The sequence below is a fragment of the Zonotrichia albicollis genome, chromosome 1, assembly GCF_047830755.1.
Source record: "Zonotrichia albicollis isolate bZonAlb1 chromosome 1, bZonAlb1.hap1, whole genome shotgun sequence".
In the NCBI taxonomy this organism is placed as follows: Eukaryota; Metazoa; Chordata; class Aves; order Passeriformes; family Passerellidae; genus Zonotrichia; species Zonotrichia albicollis.
In genome coordinates this window covers 39,020,528-39,047,044 of record NC_133819.1, presented here as the reverse complement: position 1 = coordinate 39,047,044, position 26,517 = coordinate 39,020,528, and the positions used below count along the sequence as shown (strand labels likewise).

General features: G+C 39.8%; 1 protein-coding gene across 8 annotated transcripts in view; it reads right to left on the bottom strand.

Moving 5' to 3' along the window:
* RARB (retinoic acid receptor beta) overlaps positions 1-26,517 on the bottom strand; it is a 323,775-nt gene that overhangs the window by 241,850 nt on the left and 55,408 nt on the right. For 4 of the 8 annotated variants that reach the window (XM_026799015.2, XM_026799028.2, XM_026799042.2 and 1 more), the window contains exon 3: positions 20,968-21,128. The exons of 3 other annotated variants lie outside the window; for them this stretch is intronic. The gene's annotated coding sequence lies outside the window, so the exon portion shown is untranslated. Of the gene's footprint in view, positions 1-14,312; positions 14,331-20,967; positions 21,129-26,517 lie in introns of those variants that run through there. One more of the 8 variants, XM_074538661.1, reaches the window with a different exon arrangement.

Here is a 26,517-nt window from a genome sequence, read left to right as displayed (position 1 = left end):
TAGCCACTTTGAGCATGACTAAACATTCAGGTGGGATGCTGCTTCTGCAGTGTGCCCAAGTAGCACCTCCACCACTTTCTTTCCATGTGACCATCTCTGCAGTGCTTTCTTTCCCACATAAACTCCACTGGGACTCTTCCTCACCAGCAAGGCGCCAGATTGTTGCAACACACCTGCACAGAGACAGTGGCCCCCAAGAGCAGATGGCTCCTGCTTAGAGAGGGGCTTGTGTGAGATGCCAGCAGTGTTGATGATCAAGCTCTGCTGCCTGCCAGCGAATTCCCAAAGAAAATGTCACGCTTTTGGTCTACCTTGCCTGGTGCTATACATCTGCAGCACTATATCATTCTATTTCCTTTTCTCCTCTTCTCCCTAATACTCTTACCACCCCTCCAGCCCCCAACCCCTGCAATCAATCAGTAGTCCTAAACTGGAAACCCCTTGCTGTGAATTGGATGGAGATGCTGGTAGGATGTGATCCCATCCAGAGTCTCAAGCTTGTGATTCCTTGGATGCTTTGGCTACTAAACTCTCCGTTTGTGTGTACTCAAAGCATGCTGCAAGGCCAGTCTCACTTTCTACCCTGAAGACTGGGAATGTTTCAAGTTCATTTTGTTTGCCACTGAATATCTGTCAGAGAGATGAGCACTCCTTTCTATTTCACTGTTCTCTGTACCATGTATTAATTACAGGAAGGGCATCCAGAACATAGCTTTGGTCTCCTTAATGGCTTTTAGAAATCTAAACACATGAAAACAAACATTGGATTTTGTTCTGTACATAATCCTTACCAGCTGTGACTGAGCTTTACATAAACCAGCTTATTTGATAGACTTCCTTAATGAGAATTGCCTTGTAGTGCAAATCATCTGAGAAGGTAGGACAAAAAGCAAAATTTACTTTCCTCTGTGCTGTGGTGTCATCACTTGGAAAAGGAATCAACACAGCAATGAATTATTTTTACACACACACTCTCATCTGAAGGACCGGCATGACCTAGTACCAGACAGGTAACTGCAAAGTCTGGAAATTCACAGATGTGCAGCATATTTATGGAAACAATCCAAAGACATTTGGCTTGGGGGAGGCAGGAAAGGGAAGACCACCAAAACACTTTGGTCTTCTTTCTGAAGATTTGCTGTGTGCCCACCTGACCACATGTTAAAGCACCATTTCTTTAATAAGAACAGAATCTTAACCCTGGAAAATGACAAGATTCGATACAGAAAGCGTCAGCTACAGAAGTTGCAGCTGTGGACAGCAAAAGCAAACTATGAATCAAAAGTAAAACACTTGCTAGGCCAGGAAACAAACTATCTGTGTGAGATGCCCAAAGACTGAAAGGCAGATGTTTTCTCATTAATATCAAAGCAGTACTTACCACATCCTGATCCAAAAACCAAACACGAGGTGCCACGCTCTGGACACGCACACACCAGAGTTTCATTCCCCAAACATGAAGGATATCCCCCATATCACTTCACTGACAAGGTCAGGAACAGGTTCTCCTGACCTAGTGGGTGGCAAGAGGTGGAGCCATGGACAGTGCACATGGACAATGCACTATCTGCTCCCTGAGCAAGAAGAGCGTGGCTCTACCTTCAGCCACTCCAGGGTGGGTATTGTCGGTGTCACGTGTGAGACTGATCAAGAGGGGATGGATCTGGAAGCAATGGCAGCTTCATAAAAGCTGGATCTGGAAGCAATGGCAGCTTCATGGAATCTGGATCTGGAAGCAATGGCAGCTTCATGGAAGCTGGATCTGGAAGCAATGGCAGCTTCATGGAAGCACAGTAAGAGAAATGCAAAGTTATACCAGACAAGATCACCAGCGAACAAGGGGGCAGTGCTGACTTTTACTGAGGAGTGATGGAGCTTCATTTCCTTAACTCTATCTAGAGGGAGGAGGAAAAAAAAAAAAGGAAAATGACCCCCTCATCCCTCCATATACCTTCCAGTCTTAAAATGTCACCTGAAAAGGAAGTTGATTTTACTTCCTTTTAGAAAATTCAGAAATGTCTTTTCATCATTACTAAATGTGGAATGGTTGAAACCTCGGAAGATGATTTGTCTCTCTCACCTACTGTTCTGCTAGTGGAAGATGGCAGGAGGGCTGGAACTAGATTTTCTTTAAGGCTCCTTTCAAATCAAACCATTCTATGATTCTATTTGACAAAGACACAGGTGTTTTTATTTTACTTTAACTTATTTAAAACAGAATCCCCAAATGAAAAGAAATCACTTTACCTAGCAGTAGCATCAGATGACTCCTTCTTCCATTACTGATGCCAACAACATGGAGGGCAAAAATGGCCAAGCCCTGAAAAACAGCTTATTTTTTCCAGCCTACCAATGGCTTTTGTGCCTTTTTCCACAGTACAGAGGCTTGAACAGACAAGACTCATTCTCAAAGTCCTTCTCAGCCACACTACAGATGAAAAAAGATTTTCCAGTAGGTTATTTAATCCATGGCCCACCTATAATTACTCATGCACAGGAAGAGAAACTTCTAGTTTCAGGCTTCTGAAAGCAGATTAATGAAAGTGCCTTTGTTTGTGGGGAAAGAGGGAGCAGGGCAACTTGCTTAAAATGGTACATTTTTGCCATATGTAGGTAGAAAATCAACCCATCCATCAAGGATATATTAAAAATAGATGAAAACTGGCTCCAGACATAAGATTACTTGGTGAAAATGCCAGAATAATGGACATGGAATTTTTATTCGATCAACTCTGAACAACAGGGGAGATTAGTTTATGCAAACTCCACAGAACAAGGCTTTATTTCAGAAAGTAATCCTTCAATTTAGCCAAGATTTTGTTTGCTCAGAGACACAATGGAACAGAAAAAAAAAAGAAAGAAAATATCTGGCATACAGAAAGACAAGCCTGTGTACTGCACTTAGAAACAATTAAAGATGTGCTTTGCACCAGAGTAAAGCTTTTAACTACTGGAATAGGCAGAGCCAAATCTCGTATTTTGTGCATACAGTTTAAACTGCCAAACAGGGTTTATGTACCGATTAGTGGAGATTATGTAGAGTGGTACAGCCATTTTTTAAAAATACAATATTATTACAAAGAACCCCCAGAGGTTCATATGAAGATGGTCTCTATTTCATAGACAGTAAAATCACTGAGGCATATCATCACAGCAATGACTTACTACTCCTGAAGGAGCCAAGGGAGTCAAGCTCAGGGCTGTTAATGCAGGGAACAACCCTCCCCTGCAACTGAACATGCAGAAACCAGTTTACAGCTCAGATCAGGTTTTACTGGACTTTGACTGAGGTCTTAACACGTCTGCATCGCCTGTCAGCTTCATCCAGCTTTTCTAAGGAATTAGGACAAATTAAAAACACCTAAAATATTTCATTTAGGAAGTCTCTACTTCTTGTCACTCTAGTAACAACACTGGTGGATGTAAATCTTCACCAGTCTTTTGGGAAAAGTCACTTTCACAACCCTACCACGTGCAAGGGACAATATTACACACTGGATCATGCCCTTCTGACATTCAAATTGGGATGTCTCAGGCCTTACTTTAGTCTATGTTCAGTATTCTGATCAATGTAAGGATATTTATCTTCACTACAAATACAAATACCTACATCACTTAACAGCTCTAAAAATTTTTTTGGGTAATCTTCATTTTGTAAAACACATTTAACATGATTAAAAGGCATCAGCAGTACAAGAGCACTATAATGTAAATGTAACTGGATTTTAGCAGTTCATCCGAAGTAGAAACCACAGCATGTTTATGAGAAAACAAACACATTTTTCAGTAACAGCCCTTCTCTACACTTTGATACCAACAGGGAAAACTGAGGTATTTTTTGTGGACATCAACAGCAATGCCAGCATTACTCATTACTTCAGCAAATACTGTCATGCTTGGATGTCTCCTGGATCATGTCCCACCTCACCTAAACCAGGCAGGCCACTGCTGTGTGTACTCTAAGTGTCCCTGGTACATTACCCTGTGCAACATAAAGGCACAGATACACGTCCCAGCAATGACCACGTGCTGTGCCTGCAGTATACTCATCATTGACGTGCTGTGCCTGCAGTATACTCATCATTGCCATGTCTTCTCCCATCCCTCCATGCACTCCAGGAAAACTCCTTGGAATACCCTGCCCTCCTGCTTCTCACCTCATCCTACCACCATCTACTAACCACCCAGGCAAACCTGCAAAGGAAGCAAAACCAAGCTGTATTTTATGAAGATACACACCAAAGGCAGCTGCCCATCACAACTCCATACCTACTTTTGGGTGCAAACTCCACAGGCTCTCCAGGCCCTGCTCCCACACAAAGAAGGCTTCTGAACCCCACAGAATGAGGATCAGTACTCTCATCTTAGCACAGAACATGCAGGTAATGCTTTCAGCTGGCACAACAGCTTAACTACACTATGTTTAAGTATGTACAAAACTTATCTGTGTCTCTGTGTTCCATCTCAAACCTGATAAAGAAATTTATCATCAAGAAAAGTACATGATTTATGTAGCTGATGGTACAGTGCACACCTAAGGCTTCACAAAGAAGGCAAGCACCCTCTTTGACCAGGAGATTGTGCAGATTACAAATTAAAAATACAACTGCAGTTCTACCATTGCTGCTACTGTCTCATTGCCAAAGCAGAAAAGAAAAAAAATGTTCTTTTGGGAGGGATACAACATGCTGACAGGAGAAATCTAGACCTGAGGACCATCCCACAGAAGAACAGTGATAGACTGAAGAAATTTCTCTGGACTACTGACTGAAAAAGCCTCCTTGAGTGAAGCTACCCTGGAATAAAAAACATCCCTGAGCTAAGGGACAACACACAGAAATGATAGATGCAACAAGCCAACAAGAAAGATAAAAAATTGTTTTCCAGCTACCACTCTTTTTTTTAGCTGGCTGCAGAGAAAAGCAGCCCAAGCCAACCACACTGTCTTGAGATCACTGAAGAGATCTCTTTCCAGCCTGGGTACCAAGTTATAACACAGTTTTCAGTAACTCCTTATTTCTTTGGTGCATCCAAAGGAGGATTAACAGGAAAATGTGCTTTTTGTTTTGCCCTCTCTTCTTCTCCAAATTATTAATATTATTCTAATGCAGGAGACTTTACATTACTTTCAAAGAGAAAAATCAAATTATGTCTATCATTCTTGTGACAGTAAAATACCAAGGCTGCCAAGAAATAAAGTGCATGGTAAAATCATGCTGAAGATAAGCAAATGTTTAAGCCCAGCCCTGTCCCAGAAGGAACAAGCAGGACACCCTGGAGAGCTCCTGCCACCTTCCCTCTCCTGGCTGGCAGGAGCACTGCCCAGGTGCCCACAGCACTTTGCACCAAGAGAGCTGGCCCTCCTCTAGCCACAATCAGCTCAAGATGCTGAAATAATTCCAAGCAAGATTTTCCCTACTCACAATTTTGGAAAAGCAATTCCCAAACCTGAAGGAGTTCTCCATTTGAAACACACCTTTGGGTCATACTTTTTCCACAATAATGAGTTCAAACAGGATTACAGCTCAAGCAACAAAACACTGGAGCACTTTAGACAGTGGAAAACGAAGAAAAATAGACATCACAGAAAATAAACTGCTGGTCTCTGTGTTGCAGTGGACTATAAGGCAAGGAAGAGAAATGCTGTCAAACTTGAAGGGAAAAGGGTATCAGGCAGGTAATAGCACTATTTAAAGAAAAACTCCATTTATAGAGAAAAAAGGGAGCAAGTGCCTAAAACAAAGAGTCCTTTATTGGGCTGAAGAAAAGCATGCTCACATCAATGTCAGCCACCAAACGGGCTGCAAGAACTTTGTGTCAGGCCCTACTGAAGGCTCCACCATAGAAGGAACAAGGAAAGGGGTTGCTCTTCCACTTCAGCTGAAATTTTTTCCCTGGTCACAGCAACACCCTATTTTATTCAGTCTGCAGATCAAATGTTTGCTAAATAAAGTTAATTGAAAACTAAAATGTGCAAAAATATAGCCCAAAAAACTTGTAGGACAAATACTGGGGTAATTGAACACATGAATAACAAATTTCCATAAAAATACATGAAGAACAGGAGAGTCAGTTTCAATTTCTAGGAGTTCTTCATATGTGCCTAAGAAAGTGCATAGAAAATAAAATGTAAATATTTTATGTATTGTTAGCAAAAGCAGTTGCGACTGGCATTATAACTGCTTAGCTTCTTATCCTGCATAATATCTGAAATATTGCTTACCACCAAGTCACTGACCTACAAAAATACCAGAAGAAAGCAAAGGCAGTGTTTTTGACTACAATTCAGAATATGGATTATGAAATTATAAGTAGGTAAGATGCCTTCAAAAAGTGAATTATATGGATTTAGAGCTACTTCATAAGCCTGTTCAGAACTCTTCAATAGTTTGTGTCCTAGTGCTTCTCTTCCTTGATGCAGAAACAAACTTTTTTTCCTTTCTATTCTGATTTCCAGCAATTGAATCTGCTTCACACATCAGTGTTAGCATTCCTATGAAAAATTTTCCTGACTGACAAACCTGCTATGGGTAAACCAGTGATGAGACAAATCCAGATTTCCCTCTGAGCAAAAAGGTTTCAGGGCAACATTCCCATTAAACTATGATGAATTACGGTGAAACATTGTGTATGAACACAGGGATGAATATGAAATGAGATCATCTTTGTTAAAGTCACCACAATAAATATAAGATTAATCAATGATACTGGGCATTTACTGCTGAGCCTTTTAAAGCTGTCCTACTGCAAATGCAGTACTAGAAAGATACCCAGACTTGCTATAGCTGCAAACAGGCAGTGCCAATACTGACTGCAGAGAAAAATGCTCTACGAGTCACAATTTGGAAAGGGAAACCAGTGGTGGCCACAAAAATGCTTAGGATAATGAAGGCACAGCCACGACTCTATCACAGCAGTCATCCATCCAGGCAGTGGAAATGGCATGGAGTTTGATTTCCCCAAAATGTGAACTTGAAGGCAATTTACTACTAAACTCATGGCTTAGGCTTGAGCCTATGCAGAGATACTGAGCCCTGGAGAGCATACTCATGACTGAAAAGAACATAAACCATGACAATTATCTTTCTTGAAGTTCAACCATGGAGGGAACCACCTTTGCTGCTCTCACCCCAAAAGGGTACTCTGCTCTGTTCAACATTTTGGTATGGCTAAAATGGGTTTCCTTTATCCCCAAAGACCTTTCTTTCTACATAAGTAGCTCACCACTTTCAACTCTTCAAAGAAAAGTTTTTTAGGTGATCACAATCTCCCTAAAACTGCACAGTAGAGCAGTTCAGTGCCATATCACAACACATGAGGCAGGCACCAATAAGTTCATTCTGCTGAAACTACTGCTGTAAGATGACAGGCAGAAACAGAGAGCAGCAAAATACCTAAGTAATATTTGATGGCTAGCAGAGAGAACAAAAAAAAAAAAACAAAAAGAAAAAAGAAAGGGCTGTGGAAAAGCAGGTGAAAATCAACACTGCGAGCTACTGGCTTGAAAACAAACCAGCTTTCCACCCACCAGCAGCAGCAGCGTACTTGCAAGTCACCGAGATCTCAGTAGGGAGATTTGTTCCTTGCGGTGCTGTGACCCATCATGGCACAGTTCAGCGAGGCACCAAGGAGCTGGGTCATGCGATGGGCAGATGCACGTGGGAGAGAAGCCCTGGGGCTGCCGGAGCTGCGCGGCTCCCGGAGTCCCCTCTGTGACCAGTGAAGCACAGCAGCTCTCCTGCCCCGAGCTCCGGCAGCCTGGGGAGCAGGGGCAGGCTGAAACCTGGGCTCACAACCTCCTTTGGATGGATACCTGACACACTGAAAAAGTCAGGTCCTTCTTCTTCAAAAAACAAAACCACAAAAAAAACTCACCGCTTTAAAATGTTAGATTTACATGCACACCACACAAACAATGCAGAGAGACAGAACCACATTCTTTCCCCTTTCAAACTAAACGCCACATAACCTGTTTTCTTAAAGCCATGCCCTAATTTGATAGATGGAGAAACTGACTCCCTCTGTCCTGTAAAAAAAAATGAAAAAAAAGACAAAAAAGAAAAAGAAATTAATACTAATAATCCAGAGGATTAGGGCTCAGAGGTCAGTGCGTAACCTTTTAATGAGCAAGGTATTTAAAGACTGATGACACAGTATATTTTTATTCTTCAGTAATTCAGTACAGAAGTTTACATTGATTGCTTAAAAGGCCATTTGATTTTATTTCCCATATTTAATTGTTCTTAGTGCCCAATAAATGGGTGGCTGAAGAAAGTAAAGGATAATTTTATTCTTCTCGTATCATTAAAAATACTGTCAGCCCAACTCACTCATTCACACGCCCTCTGCATGCCCTTCATGTTTGCACAAAACCATGCGGATTATCTGTTTTTCATTACCACCAAACCCGAAACCCCCACAGTGCTCAGCCTCTCTAACCTGAATTAAACGTCTCACAGGTGCATGAACAAAAAAGGAGGTATTTTACCATTCCGAAGCAGAACTTTATTAATATGACAAGGAAAAACCATAAGGCTTGCACAATGGAATTTTGTTTTACCTCAGAATTTATATCTTCAATGGAAAAGGGCTGCCTGCTAAGTCCTTATGTCTTATCATGGCTTGGATCTCCTTAGATCCTGCTCATTGAGCGAGAGCTGCAGGTCCTCAGACATGCATTTAAACACATGGCTTAGCTATATGCCTAAAGTTCAGCATGTGCTTAAATTAGCTCATCATCTGCTCATCTTTCTCCTTGTCAACAGAGAACAAATGTGAAAGACATAGGAAGGGCTCTCTCGCCTATCCAGTATTTGTTGTATCTCACAACACAGTTAAATTATGCCACTCAGTGAACATCGTGACAACTTCCTAGGTACAAAGTTATTTTTTGATTTCCATGAATTATGGAGTTATCTGGACGATAGACACAATTCTTAAGTTGCTATTTATGCAACACCCAGACACTGTGGGTACTTGTTGAACCCACCTACATACTTGCACAATTCCAACTCACCAGAACCCGAAACAAAAAAACCCCTCTCATTTTCTAGTTTCTCTCTTCAACATTTCTATGATGTAAGAAATTATTATCACCATTTTCCATCCAGGCAGCTGAGGTACAAAGAAATATGGTTTGGATTTGCAGAAGGTTCTGAGGAAGTTTAAAGCCCAGATCACCTTATCTTAATTCCTAACATGTTAGCCTCACTTTCAACAAACTCAGAAGGTGAAACTGTTAATGCCATTGAACTCAACAGGATATTTTACAATGGTTTCAACAGTGTCAGAATTTCATCTTCTAATGCCAGAAGGATTTTTATCTAAATAAAATCTGGGACTTTTTCTTTGTAGCAATTCACAACATTTTATCACACACCACTGAATTACTGAAGAGTTAACTTGATTCACTACTTCATTTAAAGCAAATCTCCCTCAGTGGAAAATACCGATTCCTAACAACAACAACAAAAAAGTACATAGCATAAAACAAATTTCATCAAAATTCATACTTGCATATAAAAGGCAATTTTTCCAAGCAATTTTCATGTACCATTCAATATTAATGATCTCAAAGATCATCCCTGTAGAAAGGACTATTGAAACATGAACAAAAAAGGAAATGGCATAAAATATCTTTTGAAAGATAACCATGTAGAGTTTTTGAAATGCAATCACATAGTTGAACTAGTACAATTTATATTGGATCTGTAATCTACTTAAGTATTTATTGATTGACACCATGACAAAATAACTGTTGCCCTAATAGGATTCACATCCAACATTTTTTAGGTTTTCCAAATAGTTCACATGGTACATTTACATATAAATCAATTAATATTGACTGATTGATCAATATATGCACAGTATGAAAAAGAGTTTTGGCGGCTTTATGTTCTCCGCAGAGCAGCTTTACCTACTGATGATTAATTTTAATTTACTTTAAAGGATTCTATTGCACTGAAACTTTAATTAAAAACGAAATGAGATAGTCTATAAAGTCTGCATAGCATCAATTACCTAGACTTGATATCCTGCACTTCGCCTACCCTCTGTACATATGGTTTCTGTTAAAATAATTGGAAAGCACTTCTGAACAATGTCACCCACACATCTATTCTAAGAGTGAGAGGATATATTACCATTAAACATCACTAATATTAATAAAGAAACAATTAATTCTTCATTATCTATTTCTAAAATACACCATCAGACTCCTCCAGTTCAAACACAAATAAAATGTTACACATGCCTGTCAGTGAAATGGGTAATCATCATCGTTGCTGTAATTTATACTGCTTTCTGTTGTAAGTCTAATGCCTCATTTATTTATAAGGCTTTTCGGCTGACATTATAAATAGCCTCTTTGAAATATTAAAAAAAATCTAGCTCTTATTAAGTGAACTCACATACTTCCTGTCAACTCTTTCCTTATAAAATGTTGATTTTAATTTGCATTGCACATTTTTTGGTGAACAGGCAACATTTATGTTCATAAATGTTACTGTTTCATTAAAACACACAAAATAATACTTTCCACTGATTCAAGTAAGTATATTAAAAATATGTGTTTAGCAGATGAATTTCAATCCAAACTAAGAAGATCCATACAGAAAATTATTTGAAAACTGCTGGTGAGCTTACACTAGGAGAAAGTCTGCTCAGCAGCTAGTCTGATTTGAAGATCAACCCTACCAATGCTGTTCTGGATCAGGGACAAGAACAGTTCAATGTTTTAATTATTGAAAAAGCATGGAATAGTCACAGTCCTACTCCACTGCAGCCAGCATCAGGTTACAAGCCTCTGTGGTGTCTCTGGCACACTGCCTGGACTATTTACTGCTATTTGTAAATTAGACACTTGTGTACGAATGTCAATTTAAAATATCTTTGTTTAAATGAGCCTGATAAGAGATGACCAGATATCCATTTTATATGACCACTAAATAATTGCATCGCACCCAGCCAGCTTGTGAATTTTACAGGACAGCTAATAACAACCTACAAGGTAGCTTGTGAATTCAACATTAAAAAGAATAAAGCCATCAAAAACAATAAAAAGCATACTCTATAAAGCTGTAACAACAAAAACATCAAAAAAGTCAACTACCATCCATAACAAGAGCAATCTCTGAGCTCTCCATTTCTGAGAGTAATGGAGAGTCTAAGGTGCCCCTATCAATCCTGCTAATACAGCTCCAGCAATTATTTTCCATACTCTACATCAGTAAGTTAAAATATGTTTCCAATGCCTAACACAGCAGTCATTAAAGTTTCCCCTGGTTCAATCAGCATAACTAATGAGGCCACATAATAACAGAATGCAATCTCTAATGAAAAGCCCAACTAAGTCTCCCTGCTACAATACTGCTCGTGATTTAGTATTCTCAACTTGTCCATCCTCCATCTTTTACTCTGTGGATATTATCACCACTCAGAAAATTACATTTCAATGAACTTGTCAGGAAATAAGTAATAAATTAATCAGGCAGCATAAACCAATTACACTCATTTTCTGTGTGTTTTCTTCCAGGGCCCACGCACGAGTGCAGTACTGGTCGCACTGGTTATTCCTGCTGACTGCTCAGAAAGGCTGCAGGCTGTGAGCAGGAACGCTGCTGGAAGGAGGGGGAAAGGCATCTTTGCTCTGCTGAAGCCATCACAACTCCTGTTGATGCCAGAGGATGTCCAACACCAAAACACTGCCATTTTTTAATTTTTTTTTTTTTTAAGTATATACAAATCTCTATACAAAACCAAACCAGTTCAGGAACTTTGAAAAGTATCACAAAATTCCCAATGTGAAAACTTCCAGCACTTCAGCAGGTTTGCAAGTGTGGCCCTGTCTATTTCTAATTGTCAGTAGTGACAAAGAAAGGTGCCTACAAGACTTAAGTTTTTGTTGTTATGAGTATTTCAAAGTCACATTTGGGAGTACCCAAAGCAATTTATGCCAATGACCATGGCTAAACTGAAGGAACTGAGAGATCCCAACACTGCTTGGGCAGCACCCAGCTGTAAGACAATTTCACTCTTCCCTCCAACTGCTAGAAAAACCTTTCAGACTGGTGATGTTACTTCTAAACATGGGAAATGAGCAACAGTACCATGTGAAGAAGCAGTCAAGAGCTCCCATGCTAACAGATTCAAATTGGATGCCTCTTGCTCCAGGCTGTGTGAAAATTTGGGAAGAGCAGCACACTGATTTAGCACCTCTTGTTTAAGGCATGATGTCCATCTTCACAAGCAAGAGAACCAGAAAGATTTTTTTTCTTTTTAACAAATAAAGCTCAGATGCTGAAGCACCGGGCACACTCTGCCATGGCACAAAATTTCACAGCAAATTATTTAGATGCAAAATCTGAACAGCACAGACTAGTCTCCTATAGAAGTGAGCTCAGGTGACACAAAACAGCACAGGAACTCCTTGTTTAACAAGGAATGCGAGTCCACCCATTTACAGCCTTCAAATGGATTTAGCCAGACTCCAAATAGATGCACTTTCGAATAACAACTTTCCACCAACTGCTTTTGTTGATATATAATGAAGATTTTATGCATGCAAACACACTCTTCCCATGTATGAAATATTTCAATGAACTCTTAAACTTAGTCCTGCAAGAGTAATTATACAATCATCATGCACCTGCCAGACTCTAGACCCTCACAGGGCACCGACATCCTTTTTGTGAATGTTGTCTGTGCTCTGCCTCAGCTGGGAAAAGATCCAAGTGGGTTAAGCTCTGGGAGCTCATTATCATTGCCTTCTTGAAGGCTGAATATTGTTTAACCTTTCCCCTGCAGTCTGTATAAAATTCCTAGAGGGCAGTTTGAGACCTATATGGACAAATTAAAAGTGAGATTTATTAAGACTGGAATAAAATAAAATAAAATAAAATAAAATAAAATAAAATAAAATAAAATACATCATGATACGTAACCTCATATTTGGCATGAGGTAGGCCAGAAGTGCAGTAAAAAATTAAGTTACAGCACTTAAAAAAAATTATCTACCAAGCACTTTTGCCACAAAGCTAGCTGCCAAAGTAATATCCTTTCATGACTTTGACAATTCTTTTCTTTTCTTCATTTATCCTCACAGCAGACAGCTCCTACCAAGAAGTCATGTGCTCTCATACTCTTCCCTATACTAATTTAAAAGTGCACTAATCAACCTTAATAGTTTCAGATCCACTTTTTCTTCCTTGATTGCCCATTTTATGTTATCATTCTAAACACCTTTTTAAAGGTAGAACCCAAAAAGCTCATAAATTCACAACACCAGTCAAGGACGAGAGAAACTGAACTGGACGTTGTACTTTTCACCACCTTCTAACAGCATGGAATAATGCTCACAAGGCAGGATAATTTGTGCTTTTTCAGGTATTGGGAGCAGTAAAAATGGACAACACAGTCCGTGGCTGGGTTGGAGATAGGCTCTCCTGTGTTCAGGTCTATGCCCATGGCACACTTTCTCCATGGCTCAGGCAAACCAGACAGGCCAAAGCTCGTCCTTTGCCCACTTTGGGTGAAGCCACATCTCTGATCAGAGTACAGGTATCTCTAGAGACAGCACATCTGACATGGGCATTGTGCTGCCAGGAAAACATAATGGAAAAAATAGAACAGGTAGTCCCATTCTGTTAATAGAAACAAAAATGGATCAGCAGCACCCATACATCCCTACAAGGACTGCAGGAGACAACCCCGCCAGTCAGACCCCATGTGCCATGTTGACAGTGGCAGCAATTTCAGTTTTTTGCTGCTTTGCAGTAGGTTTTTCCCAACATGTTCCAACAGCAGCCAGCCCCACAGCCCCAGCAGGATTTAGAGAAACTGTGCTGCTCAAACCTTTAACCCAGTTCACTGAAACCACAAGCAGGAAAGCTTCAGCAAGCCAATGGGTCTACTGCAGAGATAAAAAGTGCTCACAAACCAGTACACTCTGCAGCACAAGTTCATTTTGCTACCCCTGGTTCATCTCCATGCCATAAAGCAACAGCCTTTTTAAGTAAATCTCTTTTCCAGCCAGCTTCCATTTTCATGTGTTTAATTTCCTTGTATTATCCCAACTGCACCACAGCAGGTCATGCTAAATGATTTCTCTTCATTTTCTTTTTTTTGGTTCTGTACATTTTCATATACTTCAAAAGCAGTGAGGTAGTTCTTGTGCCCCATCCTTTCAGCCTCCATTAGCAAATATTTAAGTCTTTCAAATTTGTGCTGTGAGTCCATACTTCCAGCACCTGAAGTTTGTTTAGTCCACTAGCTTTCAGAGTGTAAGCATCCTGATGTCAAATGCTGTATCTTACCTTCCAAAGGAGAATGTAACTCCAGTTCCACTCACTTCAGGGTTTTTCTATTCTGGGAAACAAAGCAAAACAAACAAAAACAAACAAATGCACTATTTTCCCCAGTTGCCCTTAATTTGACTTCACTATGGTCCGCATTAACAGAAACAGCAGCTAAACTGTCTTTGAAACTTTATTCACCATAGCCAGAAAAAAAAAGAAGGAAAAAAAGACTGGTGAAATGCCTTTAAAACATGCTTTAATCTAGCTGGAATGCCATAAATTGCTTCCAGATGTGCTCCATACAAAAGTCAATCATAGCTATTTATACTGACACTCTACAGTCCAAACAATCTGAATCCAAATGCCATGTCTCTGCTACAATAAAGCTATAAATGTCAGTCTTGTTGAATCTGGAGAGGTGTTGAAGAGTTCATGCTAGTTTGCTTTCTGGGCTATTTGTTAGCCAGCAATTATTTTTAAAGAAGTAAAAAAAAAAGAGGGGAAAAAAAAAGGAAAGGAAACAAAAAGAAACTTTTAAAATAGGTCCTTTCCTTGCTGAGCTGTTCTTAAAGCACACCTGACACCTTCCAATCATGACCTTGAAAGTGCCACAGGTTACAAGTTGAAATTCATTTCATAAGTTAGAAAAATGTAGTGCTTGGGCTCTGAGCCAAGAATAACTGAAGGGCTTGGCAAGGCTCCCATGCCCTCCCCTAGAACGAACACACACGTAGTACACCTGGGACTAAATGAACTGGAGTACAGTAAAATGACACACTGGCTGCAATAATACTTCTATTCAAAAATCTTCCAGGGCATTGGGGAAAAAAAAAATAATTCTTGCTGTACAGAAAAAAAAGAAAAAAAAGTTTGGAAACTGTACCCTCATCTGTTGTTTTGCATGCAACACACAGCCATTAGAATCAAAGTAGTCTTCACCTGGGAAAGCTGAATAACCAGCTTTAAATGAAGAGATGACCTATGGAGTTATTCCACACTGTTTCAGAGAAATGTATTATTTTTGTGTAGTCTCCACAGAATTTTCTCGTTCATTTTTATAGACTTCATTAAGACCCTTTTCCCTCCCCTGCAAAAGTGCACCTGCAGTTCAATTTATGTATAAATGTTCAGAGTTTTAATTCTGGATTTTTGTAAGTGAAAGACAACCGGGAATTTTCTTATCATTGCTTGCAGATTGGGGATTTAAAACATTTCAGAAAAATCACAACATGTAATGACTTCAGACTTCAGTTCCCTGCCTTTTTATTTCCCTTGATGTTTGCCTCCTACTCCAAAGATTTCCTCTGCCTTCCCTCAGCTCTTTACATTCTTCCAAGTCCAGAAGACCATCCCTAAAATGGAGCTGAAGAATATTCCTCCCTCTCAGGTTAACCTATACCATGGACTGCCATTTTTAACCACAAAGGTTGAGAGAAAAAGGCAGAAAACACTCATTGAAATTATTAAATTTTGATCTCAAACTTTCTGAGAAGGGAAGCAAACTGTACAAGACACAGTATTTCAAGATTCAAACTCTGCGTGTGTGTGTGTGTGTGTGTATATACATATACTGAAAAAATTGAATACTTTAGAACAAGATTTGTGCTCTCAGTTCAACTTACTGGAAAACTTCAGTTTTTAATAAATCTCTTCAGCCAGAGGTTATACAAATGACTACAGAAGCAGCAAACATAATACCTGTATTTAAGAACGGGGGAGGAACCTATCTAGTGAACTACTGAGCTATCAGTCTGGCCCAAACATTAAGCCAGGTTTTGTAACCTATTTTGAAGGAATGTAATTTCTGTGTAATTGCAGGGGGCTGGAGCAGAGATAAGCAAGAGAGAGGCAGAGAAGCTCTTCAAGTTAAAAGACAATTCTGGCATAAGAAGAAAAGATTAAAGCTTGGCTGCGAATCCACAAAGAATGGAATTCACAAGCACGTGCCTAACCATGAGGAGGGCAAGATGCTCCAGCCACTGTCCCATGGGAATGAGATGGAGGAAAGCCCTGCCACATGGGAGACTGAGAAATTTACATGACTTCAGTATCTGGCAACAGCAGGGGATAAAACTTGGTGATGCACAAGCTGCCTTCCTCTCCTGTATCAACCTACATTCATGTATCTATCTTTATTCCTGGCTGCTACCAGACAGTGAGGAGTTCTCATTGCATTGGTTCTCCAGATAAAGACATTTAAGTCTTGCAATGAAAGCTTGGGGGCTGCTAAAGCCATAAATAGAGGGTACCAATACCATTTTTCATTGACATCTCTCTATCAGTGTATTTCTTTTTTCTTCCATCCCTGCAGTGATACCAACCTTCAAAAACCTTGAGCTTCCATGAACCTTACTACACAAAGCACCATGTTATTGTACATCCTCATATGATCAAAATTTATACCAAAAGTCCTTCTCACATCCTACCTCACTGTGAAGGCCTTCCACAGTCTCTCTGAAGCCTGCCCATGCATTTTTAACATTTAAAGACAAACGCACACCCAAAGGAAGCAACTAATTTACTCTGTGTCCATAATCCTTACTATATTCTCTGCACCAAAGCACAGTGCTCTCCCCTAAAATGTGCATTAAGCCTTCCATTTAGATGCCAAACCTTCTGAATCTAGAACTTAGAGTCTTCTCATGGAGTACCAGCCCCACTCTGGGATACAACAAAGTAAAGTAACTATGACAATAATAATAACTAACACTAATCACTATCATTGACCCTAAACTCTTAGAATCTGTTCTGCTTTTGCAGCTGTGCTGTTTTTTCTGAGGCACCAGTGGTGCTGCCAGCAGCCTAAATGTTAGTATTAATTCAACCCACCCTTCCCATCCAACAAAAAGCAGCCCATCTCCAGATCTGCATAGCTTCTGCATTTGTGATGGCTGACCCCCAAAAAGAGATAGAAGGAGAAAAAAGTCACTAAAGTTACCAAAATATACAATATAGCTACTGTTTCAAACAAACAGGTTTGAAGCCAATATAATTTCTAACAATATCATCCAATGTTTTATTTGCTTTAAAATTGTCCTCCTTTATTGGAAGTAATAAGTCTTCCAAAACAAAGCAAAACAACACAAAACAAAAAAAAAAACATTAAAATCTTAAGAAGGAGAGAGGGAGAAAAAAATCCCTCACTTCATGTTTAAAATTATTTACTATAGCTTTAAAAGTAACAAATGAAGCACTTGAGTCTCAGATGTGCAACCAGTAGGGAGTTGGCTCGATGCATCAGTTTTTACACCTCTTGCAGTTAAATCAGAGATCCAAATGCAAAATCTAGCACTCAGAGGTGAACTTATAACACTCCCTGGAGGAGTGTGTCCATAAACCATTCACTGGATTACACTCATCCATACAGTACTTTATTTTATAAATCCACTCTCCACCAAAAAAAAAGTAAAAAGGGAAAAAAAAAAAGAAAAGCTTAACTAAGGTGAAGTTAAGGTTGCATAAACTATAGATCATTTTTGTCATCACATGTCTAAATCTCTGCTTTCCTTTTTGAGATTTCATTAGTACAACTTTCCGGTGTTTTTATCTCAAATGGATTTGTTTCTCCAAATTTGCGTCTTGGCCAGCAAAGGGATCCAAGAACACCCAGTGACATATGTGGCACGGCCATGCATGGCGCAGGAGCATTCCCAGGCCTTTGGGGTGTGCTCAGCACAGCTACAACACTTTCAAAAACTGCTGCGCTGACTTTTCTGTGGAATGTCCTCAGTGACAGCTTTTTGGGAGTTTCACATTACGCCTCATGTTCTATGAGTCTTCCAGACATGAAGTCTTTCGCAATGTATTTCATAGAGTCATGGAAGCATTAAGGTTGGAAAATATCTCCAAGATCATCGAGTCCAGCTATTAACCCAGCACTGCCAAGCCCACCACTAAATCGTGTCCCTAAGTGCCACATCTAGACATCCCTCAAATACCTCCAGGCTTGGTGATTCAGCCACCACACTAGGCAGCCTGTTCCAATGCTTGACAACCCTTTCTGTAAAAACTTTTTCCTTAATATCCAATCTAAACCTCCCCTGGCGCAACTTGAGGCCATTTCCTCTCATCCCACTGCTTGTTACTTGGGAGAAGAGACCAACCCCCGCATGGCTACAACTTCCTTTCAGGTAGTTATAGAGAGTGCTAAGGTCTCTCCTGAGCCTCTTCTTCTCCAGGCAAAACAGCCCCTGGGCTCTTTCAGCTGCTCCTCATAGGCATTATGCTCTACAGCCTTCACCAGCTTCCTTCCCTTCCCTCAATGTGGTCCAGCGCCTGGAGAGTGTATGTAAATGTGCATGCACTGTGTATGCGTGCCCACATGCACGTACAGGTGCATACAGACACACAGGAACACACACACAGTCTGGAACTAGACCTAGAATGGGTAAAGATCAGTGTAGCTTCACTGAATTCCTAGGAATCTCCATCAGATGAGAAAACCTGAGGACAGTGAACCTGCCTGATGGCCTACTGACTGTTTCAAAGTTGACAGAACATGATAAATGTGAAGATTTCCAAGGTCCTTCATGATTAAAAAAAGGAAGCACATGCACTAGTAACAGAAAGAGTGGGAGTTTATTCCAATAAATACCATTCTCTTCACTGACTAACACACAGCTCCCACTGTAAGCTTCTTCCATGTCTCTTGTTTTATTAAAATTGTAGAATGGGTGGCTTCTGTGGCTTAACAGCAGTGTTTGATTAGACAGCCTCCACTGACCATAACTTGTTTCTCTTTTGGAATAAGACAGTTATCCAGATTTTCTACATTTACTGTAATTTCTCAGCTATGCCTGCATGGATTTATCCATGTTCCAGGAAAGCTTCCTTTGATTCTCTACTAGTTGTACACCACAGTCTAAAAACAATCATAAGCATAGTTCTTAAAATGTGCATTAAGTTCTTAAGAATTTTTTTAGTTGTTTTATAAAGTGACATTATTAAAAGAAATATTTTCAACTTTCAAATTTTGAAAACTTGCCGTAATGCTCACCTCCTCTAGTTCAACTCAAATATAAAATGGAGTTCCTCTTCCAGTAGTTCAAGTTCATTAAAAATGTAAATAAACAAAAAACTCAGTTCCTCTATGGGTTCATCAAACTTTAATCAAGGCAGAGATCGTTTTTCACACCATTATCTAAAACTGCACTCACAGTTTACCCTCAAGCCCCTTGCCTGCAGCCATGAAGATACACTCTTAGAACACACTGGATTTGCCACTGGAATGGCCAGCTCTCACAGATCCATTTCTTGCTGCAATGGGGATGGGATCAGCAGCAAGATCAGCTCACCTGCAGCTTCGCCTTCTGCTCCAGCTTTGACTGACTCCAAACACTGGGTCAAACCAACAGCACTATCAATGTCAAGTTGATCCATTGCACAACCCCACATCGAGCAAAGATGTGCTCTGAGAATATGCAAAACTGTCTAAAAACTCAATTAGTCAGCACACATAATTATGCCCTCAAGTGTTAAGAAACTGAAAAGCCTTTTTGGGTATAAAATACATTGGGAATCTTAATGTTTTGGTCAGTAAGACAACAGACCGTTATTTATGCTGCATTTTATCTAGTCCTTGAATGCAGCTCCCCCCATTCCTGATGTAAGATTTTCATTAGCCATTATACAGCTGAATGGGAAAGCCAAGCCAGAGAACCAAACCCACTCAAAGACACAACCACATTAATAAGTTGACAGAACATGCTATAAAATACAACTGCGGGCCTCTTACGTGAGTCACAACCAATAACTTTTACAGCAGGACAGTCAATAAAGAGTAACCACCACCCCAAAACATTAAGAGTGTCTTGGTGAGCAATAACAGGTAATGGTTTGTTTGTCTGTTTACTGGCCAAGCTCTAGAGAATAATCTTCTCCAATTACACCGTTCTCACGCATCATGCCATACTTCAGTGACCACATCTCCGTGTCAATGGTCTTTAATTCTTTTATCTCCCCTAATCTTCTTCTTTAAAGAGCTACCCTAAGTCTTTGCTTACATCATTCTGCTGAATTTCCATTACCACGGAAAAACATCTGCCCCTATTAATTTTTTCAGTGTACTTTTGGTATGTTATTGCTTTTTTTAAAATCAACTAATAAAATCATATCAGAGAGTTTTTCAGTGCAGCCTAAGCAAACACTGGTGTGTGACTACAATGAGGTATAGTACAGTGTGCAAGAGAAGTCGGAGGCTGAAATGAGAATACAATTTCCCATGAGAGAGTTCTATGTTTGAGCCATTTAACTTTAAAACTAGTTCAATATTTGAACAAGACACTATTTTATTCCCATTCAAAGTTTAAATACAGATCACTTCGAAATCAATCATAAATTCAAACCTCTTTATTTTAGAAACTGCTTCAATATTTAAAAGCTTTTTTTCTCCCTTTAATGTGACTGCACCTTCAAGGCTGCAGAAGCAGAACTGACTTTGAGATCCTTAAGAGCAATGCTATTTTCCTGCCAATACATACAAAAGGCAGTTCTAGGAAAAAGAAAAAAACCCACAAAGGCAAGGCTGTGCTTTGCTTCAGAGTTTAAGAACAAAGTCTGGACAAAGAACACACAGCCTAGTCTTCAGCCCAAACTAAAGTAAATTAACTTGGTGCGGGTGCTTTTCAGGGCACACCACCATAACTCCTTGTTACTGCACTGCTTTTGTCCTCACCTGGGTGTAAGGAAAAACCAGATGAGTGGGATCAATGTAGACGAAAACCAGCCCTCCTTTAGGATGGTACAGAGTGAGAAATCTGCAATTCAGAGGGAGGATGCAGAGCCCATTCGTGGCCCACACGGTGGCTGACAGTGCAGAAATGGACGGCTCCAGCTCTGCAACATAGAAAAAATATTTCAGCCTGGTGAAATTGCAACATTTCTCACCCATATATCATTTCCTTGTGATGATCTTAAGGATTCTTGGGGGTGGATGTTACATTTGTTTGTTTTTAAACCTTAAAACTCATTCTTCAGATGGGCAACATATCATAGAGAGTCAGTGATGGAGAGGTGAAACCAGGCGAGTTCCAGAACTGTGTCAGTGCCAGCTCTTTGGCACATGCCACTCTCATCCAACTAATTTCAGTACCAATTTGTTTCTAAAAATTATCTTTTGTGCCCTCATCTTTGTACAAAGCTCTTTTTCACAAGCCCAGAGCATACAGCTCAGCACAAATGTAACACTACAAAAATACTCATATCAAGTAGAAAAGACAAACTGATTGCTCTAAAGCAAACAGATCTATTAACCTGCCCTGCTCTGGTTTCTGGTCAACTACAGTCTTCACAATCCAGTTAGAAGATCCCTTTAAAAAGGATTAAGCATCTGTACTATTAAGAGATCACAGAACATGAGAAAGAATTAGTCTGTGTCTTTGTGATACCAATGCATTTAACCACCTATGGCTTTGTATGAACCCAGCAAGTATTATTTGGCTCTATATATAGCAACATGATAAACCTGTCTGCATGGGTAGTCATGCTGCTGCACCAGCATCTGAATGTCACCTTCCCCAGGAGAGGGCAGCTGTCATTCATAACCACCTCTCCTTAATTGAAAAATGAGGGGCCCCTATTTCCAGGAAGCCATAGGCCAAGAGCATTAGGCAATAAACAAGCTTTACTTTTTACGTACCTCCAAATAAAAAGAAGTCAGTTGTAATCAACACAGCATTAACATACTGTCTTGTAATATTTCACATAAAACATGTCACTGAAAACTCAGTATTGAGCAGGAAGGAATTTGATGAATCAAGCAGATGAAGCCAAGATGTAGTTATTAGATGCATTACATCTTTAGCACATCATCTGTAAAAATGTCCAGGGTAAACTAACGCTCCAGGGGAAACCTGACCTTTAAGAGGCTCGCTAATACTACATCTAAATTAATGTCAGTGACAGGCACTTCAATCTAAAATAGCAGGGTTCTTTCATTTTATCTACACTATCTATTCATCCATTTATTTGTGTGTAAATGTGTGTGTGCATAAATGGATTTGTGTCATTCTGCCACTGGGGGAGTGGGTGGGGGACAAAAAGAGCTCATCGATTTTTTTATTTTATTATTTCTACTCCTTACTGCTCCTATGCATATTGTTAGTTTTGCAGGATTCATTCAGAATCCTTCCAGCATAAAAAAGGGTAGGAAAATTATTTTTTATAGGAACTAAGTATATTTCTCCAAGGAAGTATCAACCTTGAAAAGCAAACATGCTTGAACTAGAGCAGGATGGAACTCTTGCAGCAATCAATAGAACAAGGAATTCTGAATTTGTTTTAAAGAGCTGGGCCAGGCTCTGACATGACCAGTGGTCAAGATAAAAATCATAATTGAGATCAATTCTGCTCTTTCAAAACAAAGCAGTGAAAATAAATTCAGTAGAAGATGCATTTCTGCCTTGGAGGAAAAGAAACAAATGAAAAATACACTGCAAAATACTGATCATAGAATAAATTCATGGCTGTTAGTCAAACCAGTGCTAAGTGTAGTGGCCAAACCTTCCCTCACTTCTATTTTTCATTCCATTTTGGAGGTTTTATGACCAAGGGATGAGGCCATTGCAAAGCAGTCACTCTGATAACTTTCCTCAATTGCCGATACCTCAGAGAGGACCAAACCCACCCAGACCTGACCTCTTTCCACTTCTTAGAGACAACTGCATAGTGGTGTTTTCAAGAGATATGTCTTCATGCAATAGAAGCTGAAACCTGTTCCTTGATGCAAAGGATTTATACCTTGCTCTGAAATGAGGACAATCACATTAGCTAAATTCTAGTGAAGTAAAATTGTTAAGTCCTTTCACATTTTGTTCATCAAGAACCCTTTTATTGGAATATTTCTCTTTTCAAACCTCTAACTGGTCTTTATGCTGTGGTGAGCTACCTTGCATTTTAGTTAATTTACGTGTGGTTATATTTTCTTACAAAGACACAGTTGATCAGGAATTGCCATAATCCCACACACAGAAGTAGTCCTAGAAGCACTGAGTGCATAAAACATTAATGTCAGTAATGCAGACATGACAAGTTTCAACTCTCCTTTCAGCTAAACAATCTGCCTCTTTCATACTAACATCACTGCTCAGCCATGGGCTACATAAACAATGTCAAACCTGGTTTCAATATAAAGTGAGCACATTAATGTTCCCACTAATATACATTTCCCAGTAACCACTCCATTAGATTGCTTAGTTCAAACTGCATTATATATCCCATAACATATCAGCCAGCTCAGATTCACAAGCTCAGAAGATACAGACATTCCAAGTATTAAAAAAACCCCCTTTCTTGTGTGTGTACTCAAGAGCCCTGCTAATACAAAAACTCCCATGAGGCTCTCAAGAAAACATGCCTGTGTGGAACACAGCCCTCCTGTGTTCAGTAAGAGGTCTTTGCTTTTTTTATTTTTGGATTATGGTCTTTCACTTAACTTCTTCACAGAGACTAAGTAAATGGATACAAAAATAAAGAGGTGCTGTTCAGAGCAGATAATCCTTTCTGTAATCTCAGATAATGTATCCAAGACCAGTGGATCCAGAGATGTTTCTCTTTAACCTATCCCCAAAGCAAGCCAGTTGTGAGGCTAAAAAGTTGAATGCACATGATGCAGAAATTCCCTGATTTAGTTCACTACAGACCCTCTGATTATAAAGCAAGAGCCTATCCCAGACACATGAACTTTGTCTTTTCCCTCACACCCAGTGAGAGCACAGCAGCATCAGTCTCAGGGCAGATGGACCTGAGAACTGCCCCACTGCAAGGGAACCTCACGTGAGCCTCCTTAACAAGCCTGTGGTCCCACAAAGCACAAGCTGTACGAGCAGCATGCTGCAGACAACATTACTGTGGCCTCCCATGTCAGCCTGGGTTACAGGGTGGTTTATTATGGGCTGGGGACCAATATCCTAGGAGCTCACACTTCCAATTTTCACGTTCAGCAGCTGGAAAGGCAAATATCCTCAGCCAGAAAGTTCATTAACCTTGAGATTTTCCACGGCCAGACTTCTTCAGTATTGCAGTAAGATGCAATTTTACATTTGGGTTATGGGGTTTTGAAGTATTTAATGTAGCTGAAAGCCAACAAATACCAGCTAACCTTATCCCTGAGCTTGATAGTGTGTTGTGCAAAATATAGCCACTTTGAAATAACATGGCTTTAAAACTGTTTATGCTTAACGCGGTGAAATTAAACACACTGAGTCAAACATGCTAACTTTTCTATGTTGTTGAGTAACACTTAATACCTTAAAGAAGTGAGAAACAGGAAAGAGAGTCAGGGATTTAGAGAGCAGCAGGGAATTTCCATAAAGGCATCTGATTTCTCAGAAGAAAAAGAATGAAGGTTGAAAGTGAAATTGAATTAATCCTAGAAATACGTAATGCATGCCCCCCAGTCATCAGACAATGGGGAGCTCTCAGCATAGATAGAGGAAGGTCCAATCAATCTTAAAATGAAACAATACCCACTCTGAAGTTCTCTGACTCTTCCAGGTTCACTAAACTTGACCCAGAATACGTAAGTCTGGACTGGCACTGATCTCATAGGGCACATCCTCAGAAGGTGTAAATCTGAGCAACTCCACTGACTTCAAAAGTCTGCTGAGCCTCTAGCTCCAGATGTCTGTCCGCAGTCATGAATTCCTAATTTCACAATACTTTAACACACCTAAAAGAGCAGCAAAGGCTAAAGTTTTTGCACTTGTTATTAAGTAAACAATTACCTAATATGTTAAATAAAATTAATAGCTGAAAATATTCTTCATATTCTGATCAGCAGTTGAGATTTATCCCATACATTCAGGTTCAAAGTAATTTTGCTTTGGGCTTCAAAGCTCACTTTTAACTTCAGCCAGCTACCACTGTCAAGTTTCCAGGATAAAGTTCAATAAGGTTTACTTTCTAGTAAGAGTTCAGCCATTAACCTATATCACACACTTTTTCATGTGCAGCGTGCCTACTGAAATGCAAGTCTTCAGAATATTGTGTTATGTCAGTGAGTACAAGGTCTGGCACAAAAACCCCAGTCAGGGCAATTTCAACCATTCAACAGCCCAATTACTTATAGTATGTTAAACCTTCCAGCTCCATGAATGCAAAGCTGTTTGCACTCAGGCAGTCAGGGTTGCACTGATAGGGTTGTACATCATGAATTATTTTGTCAAAATACAGGGTTTCAAATATAATTGCCAGAAGAGATGGAACATGTAGGCTTGCAGCCTCAAGTGCAATTTCCTGGCAACTGCAATGGCGCGAGCTTATGGATTAATGAGCAATTCCAGTTAAAAGTGATGCAAGTCCATTAACGTTGGGTCTGACTAACATCCCCTCATACACAGGATTCCTTGAAACCGGAAATACAATAAATTAACATGGAATAGATTCACTTGCAACATTTAGTATACGAGTGAAGAGGCTACCAACTAGCTGTCTGTGTAACTCATTTTGGAAGAAGGTATCTACTTTTTCTTTCCTTATCAGACTAGAAAAAAAGCATGTCCTGCAAGGCCTTCTCAATCTGCTGAAGTATGTACTCTAAAAGATGCCCAGAAATAGGATTCAGAGGTCCTTACCATGCTCTATTAGGCTGCAGAGTTATGAAAAGAGAACACCAACCAGAAACAGAGTGTTTAGAAACTGTTCTTCCTACAAATTCCTCCATCTCAACAGAAGCAGAATTTCAGGTGCTTTCTGCCTGTACAATAAAAAACGAATTTTTTCCATTGCCACCATCAATTGATTTTTCTGAAATTTGGGTTCAATTCACCTTGCATCATACACTCCTATTCTTTCAAGAATTACAGCAGCATGCTATGACAAAAATACAGAAAGTATTACATATACATGCCCCAACAACAGCAGATCTTATGTTCTAGCTGGTGAATCACACCAAGCTCTGACATAATCACCTCCAAGGTTGTGCCTCTCCAACTAGCCATGTGCACAGTAAGCAGGTGGGACCTCAAATCATCATGGACTTAGATGAAAAGACAAAGGGCTGGATATACTCTTTTTCACAAAGTCAGGAAATAATTCATGCAAGAGGAAGAAAAATTAGGTACTACATCTAGATACATCACTGAGTGGGATACAGAGTCAAATGCTGGGGAAGTTGGGAGGTATTGCCAAAGAACTGTTTTGCCAGAAACCAGCCAGTTATCAGTTGTCATTAAGCTTTTTGATATCTGACACACATGGAAAGTATGCTACTTATAAGTATGCAATT